Genomic DNA, 8,516 nt, shown 5'->3' with positions numbered 1-8,516 from the left:
GCCGAGCGCTGGGACACTCAAGTGCTTAAGAGTATAATGAAAAGGGGGAGTTGCAGTGGTTGGACAGCAAGATGGAAGAAAGGAAGCGGGAATGAAGGTAAAATAAAAGGATAAGAGAAGAGGGTGCAGCGATGAGCCGAAGGGACTCTGCAAACAACCTTCACGACCCCGACCCTCCACCCTACGGGAAACCGAAGAGTTGATAAATGGCCATTTCCTAATACACCTGAGCAACACGGTTCTGCAGCGCTTCCCAAATAACCATAGAAAGGAGTGGCCTCAACATATCATCACCTTTATCTGCATACAGCAGGTGTGAGCGAACAAATACGGCTGGTTTATACGAATACCAGCGCCTGCGTTCAAGAAAATTTCATAGAAACTGTGATTTCCACATCAGCATCAAAAGTATATCTTAGTTTTACCACACCACTGAGCTGATTAACAGCTCTCCTAGTGCTGGCCCGGAGGATTAGATATTTTTACGTGGCTAAGATCCATTTGGTCACCTAGCAACGAGACCTAAAGCTTATTGTGGGATCCGAACCACACTATAGAGAGAAATTAATTTCTATCACCAGAAATAAATTCCTCTGATTCCACGTTGGCAGTGCCGGGAATCGAACTTCGGACCGCCGGATTGGCAGCCGAGCGCGAAAGCCACTCGTCCACCGAGGAACTCATCAGAAATAAACCGATGATTTTAGGCGGTCATATTATGCTCTGTGATCCTCCAAACTACAAATATCTAGAATTCGGTTTAAGGAATATACCTACATGAGGAAACATCACTCAATAATCAACGCAGGAAAAATGTCAGACTTTCGCATCCTCTGAGATACGGAATGGATGGAATGGATGACTGCCTTTGACAATTCTGGATTGCCCTCCACGCCCCCATCATGCTTTTACTTTGGTGGGAACGGATATATTTAGTTACAGGAATATAATGACTATTTTTTTCTTTTTTCCCAAGATCTAAATCATGATCAACATTCCAGTCCCCACCTCCAGGGAAAACTTGTATATTGCTGAGGAAAAAAAAAATCAAATAAAAATTGGGAATATTAATTAACTTTCAGTAGAATTATTATTATGGACATAATGGAAGAGGAAATATGCGTACATCGGAGGAAAAATCAGTTGGAATAACCTCATCAAATTTCAATATAATTATTCTTTATTAAAACACAGAATGAGATGATTTGTATTTCTCTGCTGACAAATCAAGTAGAAAAAGAAAATTTGAATCAGTATAATTATCATTATTAGATTACAGGAAGAGGAGACCTGTGTCTTTCCGAGGAATTATTATTATTATTATTATTATATAAGCATACTGGAAAAGATCTGCATCTTTCTAAGGAAAAATCAACAACAAAAAATTCAATTAACTCTCAGTTCATTTATCATTATTAAACGATTAGGAAAAAGTTGAAAAAAAATGGATAAACCGTCAGTATCAATATTTCCAGAAAGGATGAAAATATAAATGCACTAGCAATCGGAAAAAAAAACAAGTTTTAAATGAACAAAAGCAGTTTAACCAAACCATTCTCTACTTGCAGAACACACACACACACACAATTGATGTAAGCCTCCCACGACCACAATAATCACAGTGGGAACCGCATAATTTCGCTTGAATATGAATCCTCAAAATACTGAGCGACGATTCAAAAGACTAATTTGATTTTATGAAATTTGGGCTGTCAAGCGAGCAGCGGCGGGCCATTTCTGGCCATTCGACGCTTGTCTAAGTGGAAAAAAAAAGGGGGGAGGGGGAGCTGGAGTGGTTGGACAGCAAGATGAAAACCCAGAAAATAAAAGTGAATGGACCTATGAGGTCATTCAGCGCTGAAACGTAAATTAACAATAAAAAGGTTTGAAAGTGTAACAGGAGGAAAACCTCCCGGTTGGACTTAAGACATCTGTTATGAGAGGGTGGAAAGTAAGCTAGAAGAAAGAGGATATGAATGGAGGCACAGTAAAATGAACGAAAGGGGCTGCAGTTAGGGACCGAAGGGACGCTGCAAAGAACTTTAAGAACTGCTTACAGTGCACCGCATGAGGTGCACTGATGGCACTACCCCCATAAGCGACTTAGCAATGTATATACTTCTCCGTTTTGAAATATGGACAATCTGCTTGATGAAATATATCTGGGCAAGGATTATTCTGTACGGATATAAGCAGCAATAATAATAACAACAATGAACTAAGGAACCTCCGTAACGAGGCTATAATATTGACAATAAAAACACAGTAGTGTTAAAATATATTATTGTACAAAGCTAAAAATTACTAGGAGAGACTTCCGGACACAGAAGAGGGATACGGAGCAATATCCGAAAGTCTCCCCTAGTAATTTTTAGAATTGTACAATAATATATTTTAACACTGTTAAGATATATTATTGTACAATGGATACCCGCGACAAGGCTTATCGACCTCCCGTGCTTTACTAATGTATCTATCCATTTTTACATTTACATGTATATGTATATTCATACATTTATTTTAAAAAATATATATATATATATAACATATACATATTTTCACACATACAGGCTATGTATGTACATATATAGTATGTGTAGGCTATACGAATTTAAAAAGTGAAAAAAATACGCAAAAATAAATCAGAAAACTGGAACACTAAAGGACAGCATAAAGAACGAAAAAAAAAAAAAAAAAAAAAAGTGCCGGTCTGGGAAAGAGAGAGAGGCGTACTGAATTTTGCCATAGCTTTCAGGAAACGCCGGAAAAGAAAACACCTCTGTGATCATGGAACCAATTACCCATTACCGCGCGATGATGATAGAAGCGAGAGAGAAAAATCTTGAATTTTATTTGTTTTAACGGCGTCGAAAGTATCTTTTATTCTCGCGACAGTAAAGAGAGAGAGCGCATAGTGATAACCACATCCAATACTGAAAAAAAAAAAAAAAAAAAAAAAAAAAAAAACAAAAAAAAAAAAAAAAAAAGAAAAAAAAAAAGGAGGTAGAAGTATTGTAATCAATATAGGCTATGTTAGTTATGCGGGAAGAGAATAGAATGCAGAAATTAGGCTCCGCTGAAAGGTAAATTGAGATTAAAAGGTTTGAGGGTGCATAGCAAGATAGAAGACAGAGAATATGAACGGATGAACATAAAAAGAAATGAAAGGGTTGCAGCTAGGGACCGTAGAGACGCTGCAAAGAACCTTGAGTAATGCCTAAAACGGTAATAGCCACCTGGACCCCCTCCACCCCATGGATTTAAGAAGAGGAGACAACGTCCCTTTCAAACATACCGAGAACTTGACACTTAATGAGATAAAAACAAGTATAACCATAAGATTCGGTATTATGGAATCTAGGCTGTCATGCCTAGCACTGTAATTGTAATAGGAACAATACTCACTAACTTCCGGAATTCTTCACACTTTTTGGATACACTTGCCACTTGAAAGCCTAAGACATCAGAATTACTTCAAATCCCTTGCAATTCGACCTAAGGCTTTGTAGTGACAAGCGTATCCAAAAGGTGTGCAGCAGAACTCGAGAAGTTTAAGAGGGTAATGTGCCTATTACAATTATATATACAAAATTATACTAATTAATATATATAATAATATATATATTTAATAATAATATTATAAAAAAAAAATAAAAAAAAAAAAAAAAAAAAAAAAAAAAACATATAATTTAAATGTGTACGCACAAATACATATCTATACACAGGTAACAAGATACCCTCTAAAGAACTTGATGGCACACCTCCAATACCAAACTAAGGCGTACCAACGTTATTGCTTTTGCTGTGCTACCGCCAACCAGCCACCTCCCACCCCCAACCACAAGCCCTACAGCCCCCAACATCAAACAAACATTCGAGAACTTTTTATTTATTCTTTCCAAAGCCTCTTTCCATAGATACTAGTCAGCTACAAAGTTGTGCCACCACACACAGCACTCGGAGCGTCATTGAGTGCAACTGAATCCACAACCACGCAACTTTTTGACTGCGTTCACTTCCGACTACTATGGTAAGTGTTCGCCGGGAGGTGTGGTAGCTGTGTACCAGGATTCTACTGAGGATGAAGGAGGGAGGGGGATGGGGGCCGGGGAGGTGAACTACCGGTAGGTCCTGGGTGGTGTGGGTACCAGGGGGAGAACGAACCACCGTCCGCGGCACCTGTTCGCGGTATGAGCAAAAATAACGGTAAGGCTCGAGCACGGCGGAAGTTTGAATGTCACTCTTCACGCACGCAGATCACCCTGGCTGCGTTGTTCGCTTGGGGGAGGATTCTCACACTATTCTATTTGTCTAAGTCCTGTAAGCTTCGCTATTTGAATCATGAAACATTCGATTGTCAAAATGATAACATTTCTTCGCGTAATGACTCAATAAATACAAACTTACGATTAAAAATATTTCACTCAAGGCCTCGTTATTTAAATCATGGAAAATTTTATTATCAAAATAATGAAATTTCCTTCACGTATTGACTAAATACAAACTGCACTGAAAAAATATTTCACCCAAGGCCTCTTTATTTAAATCAGGGAAAATATCATCATCAAAGCAATAAAAAAAATACCTTTCTACTTAGGACCAAACTAAACAAATCTGAACTCAATAAAAAAAAATTTCTATTTTCATCAAGGCCTCGTTATTAAAATCATGGAAAATTTTATTATCAGAACAATAAAATACCTTCGCGTATTGACAAACTAAATATAAAACGCAATAAAAACATTTCACTCAAAAAGGGATTGATTATTCACGGGATGCAATCCACAGCATTCAAATAAGGCAAAAACATAATAACTATACATAATGAGAGGTTCAACTTCCTTCCGGTACGCCGACAACATTTCTTACTCTCGAAGTTTCTCATCAGTTCTCATCTCAGCAATAAAATGTAAACAAAACAAAGTCAAATGTCACTCGGAGGGTATTATATCAAACTTTCAGATGCTCGAGAAAAATTACTTCTACGCCAAGGCCTAGAGGAGGGTTGCAGGAAACGGTAAAGTTGATGCGAATTAGGCCTACTTCTTACATCCATATATATATATTATATATATATATTATATATTATATATATATATAGAAAGAGAGAGAGAGAGAGAGAGAGAGAGAGAGAGAGAGGTGAATTCTCGGAGGTGTTGGCAATTACAAGAGGCCACAATATGTTTAAAAACTTGGACGGAAATATGAAAAAAACAAACGTGTCCGGAAAGCATAATTATGAAGTGAAAAAAGGCATAGCCTATACCTCCTTATGGCAACACTATCACCCAAAGAGGACCAAGGGAGCCGTCGCCGACTCGCCGGTGTAGTTTACAAGTTTCATTTTGAAGGCGGAGTAGAAGCCTCTCAATATGAAAGGACACATACTACAGGGTGTCCATAAAGTCCCAGTACCATCCTAAGCAATAAATACTTTTAATGGTACTGGGACTTTATGGACACCCTGTATACATACACCGGTGGTAATGCGCATTTGGGATCTATAAACAAAACGCATAGTACCGTGAAACAAACCCTAAGCCCCAACCCCACAAAAAAAAAAAAAAAAAAAAACAAAGTTGGGTCTCTGTACATTCTTATCAGGACTTGCAAAAAACTAATGTTTAGGTCACCTTGTCTAGCCTATGAAGAGATTTCTGTGCAAAATAAGTGTTCGTTACGTTTTTGTATAGTAAGACTAGTCCTCACTCAGCCAAAAAAATGCATGCTTTCTGTCTTGGCCTCTGAACCTAATAAAGTATGTTCATCGTTAGTCTACGTTTGCGAAGTCATTAGAGCTAAATAAAAAACAAGGTATATAAACGTATTTACGTCAAGCAATCACAAACCGCTGAGCCTTTGGTAAAAATAAATAAATAAAGAAAGAAAATAACGGATAAATAATATACGGCAAATTCAATCATGCCCTACAACTGCGAAATACGGAGCAGGTTAGCACTAAACTACAGCAGCGTGACACACTGAGTACACTAAGAATGGAGAGACCCATTATTTGTGATGTAAAATGGGGTTTATAATTTGATGGCAGTATCACGAGCAGTTATATACAACCTATCGAGAAGTGCGTTACTTAAACGCCTCGATGAATACACGAAGCAATGCCTTTTAATGATTACCTTCTAAATATATCCACCACTTTTTATTCCTATTAGTTCATATTACGAACAATAAACAGGAAGACAACCTTTCTTTTAAAGCCACCACCTGAAGCTACATTGTTACGAGCGTAACAATAAGAATAATAAAAAGTGGTTTCATATGTTGAAAATAATAATAAATGTCTTGTTCAGTCTTTACTTCCAGCTACGAGGAGGAGAATATAATCATTATAACGCATTTCTGCCATTGGCTATAACTTCTACAATAGGCCTAGGCCTATATATAGTACCTGCTCTATATTAAGTGATCGCGGCAGCAGTGACTTGCAACATTACCAGATTGCTCTGAACAAGGCTTACATGTAAACCCAACCCAGTAGTTATAACTTCTACAGTAGGCCTAGGCCTATACATAGTACCTGGTCTATATTAAGTGATCACGGCAGTGACTTGCAACATTACCAGATTGCTCTAAACAAGGTTTTATGTAAACCCAACCCAGCATATTACACGCACAGTGACATCAAAGCTTATCGCTCTAGTGTTTTATGTAGAATTTCGTTATACCGATTAATTGAAGATCGTGTATTTCCAACTATCCGGGACAATCAAGCCTAATAAAAGCTCCCAAGATGTTTGAGAGTGAAATGAGCGTATAGCTTGTTCATTTGAAAATTATTATCCTTATTTTTTATTCGGCGGTATTTTGTTATCTCACCACAATGTCTTACCATTCCTGTAACGAAAGCTAGTCTCATCAATTTTCCATCCAGGGCTAAGCGCTTCTTGATTGGCTCGTGATATTTTGATAGGCCAAGCGTTGCCAAACAGCACTGCTTCCGGGTAGTTGGGGCTCTCTATATATCCACACAAACATACAGTCATACATAAAAAATAAATGCTTAGTGGCGTCTGTATGTATACCTTTCAAATCTCATATCTTTCGTGCCTGTCTGGATCAAAACAGCCGTAACCTTGACCGAAACAGCTGATGATAACCATAAGTAAAAAGTTATCGGTTTAATGTTACTTTCATGCCACAATGCGAGTTTTTGGAGGTATACTACACAAGGTGCCTGTGATATTAAAGCAACAATTTTGCCGATTTTTTAATAAAAATCGATGAAATACGGCGAAGTCGAAACCAAACTCACCACAAAAGAGCTTCCGGGTTCATCTATAGGCCTAGAAATTTCTCATTTCGTTTTTGAACAATCTTAAAACGAAAAGGAACCCAAGCCTGTACATAGTAAAGAAATGCCAAAACATAATACGGGAAAAATTTATACATGAAATACACCACCATTCCGTTATTCGTGTGGAGTTTCAAATAAACAAGTCCCAGACTTTAGAGGGCCTGAGGGTAGGACTAGGCCTAGTGGGGTCGTGAGAGAGAGGAGGGTGGAATATCATGGTGGGACGTATTTGCTGGCAACCAAATGCTACTTACAAAATAGAATTTTTTAATGAACAGCATTACTTGTATGATATTATCTTAAAGTTTTCGTTGCGTACACAATTTGGGGCAAGATCCATGTCGTTATCCAGCCTCTTCTCTCTCTCTCTCTTCTCTCTCTCTCTCTCTCTCTCTCTCTCTCCACACACACACACATATATATATATATATATATATATATATATATATATATATATATATATATATATATATATATTATGTGTGTGTGTGTGTGTACTAGTTTTTCTCACACACAGAATATAGCAGTTAGGCCAAGCGCTGGGATCTACGAGGTCATTCAACGCTGAAACGGAAATTACAGCTAGGGGCCGAAGGGACGCTTGAAAAAGGACCTTGAGTAATGCCTACAGTGCACCGCGTGGGGTGCACTGATGGCACTACACCCCCTACGGAGCACACACGCACGCACGAACGCATACGTAAGCCACTACAGTAGGCCTATTCCAGTCCAAATCCGCCCAAACTCAATAAGAATGAAATTCAATCAATTTTCCAAAATCTTGTAAAAAAAATAGACAGGCCTATGCCTACGAGTAGTTACTTCATTAAACAAGATTATAGGCATATGCCGTTATTAATGATCGAATATAACGAATCATATCATGAAATAAATATTTACAGACTAAGAAAGTTACATTAACTTTAGTTTTGCTTGAGAACTTTTGTAGAAAGCTTTTTTTTTATACACAAGTAGGCCTAGAAAGCAACATTACGAAAACAATACTAAATTGTCAAAAACAATTAAAAAAACCAGAACTACGATCGAAATATAACAAATATCTTAAAATAATATAACAGGCTAAGAAAGTTACACAAACTATCTTAATTTCGTTGGAAAACTTAATAGAAAGGTTTTTTTTTTATACACAAGTAGGCCTAGAAAGCCACAATACGAAAATAATAATAAAAATGTAAAAAAA

General features: G+C 37.5%; 1 protein-coding gene across 6 annotated transcripts in view; it reads right to left on the bottom strand.

The window, feature by feature from the left end:
* The window catches only part of LOC135210252 (balbiani ring protein 3-like), a 524,789-nt gene that overhangs the window by 515,872 nt on the left and 401 nt on the right, over positions 1–8,516 (bottom strand). The gene's annotated exons all lie outside the window — the stretch shown is intronic.

This window comes from Macrobrachium nipponense, chromosome 39, assembly GCF_015104395.2.
Source record: "Macrobrachium nipponense isolate FS-2020 chromosome 39, ASM1510439v2, whole genome shotgun sequence".
In the NCBI taxonomy this organism is placed as follows: Eukaryota; Metazoa; Arthropoda; class Malacostraca; order Decapoda; family Palaemonidae; genus Macrobrachium; species Macrobrachium nipponense.
Note: the sequence above shows the minus strand (reverse complement) of the source record. Positions and strands in the feature narration are given on the sequence as shown.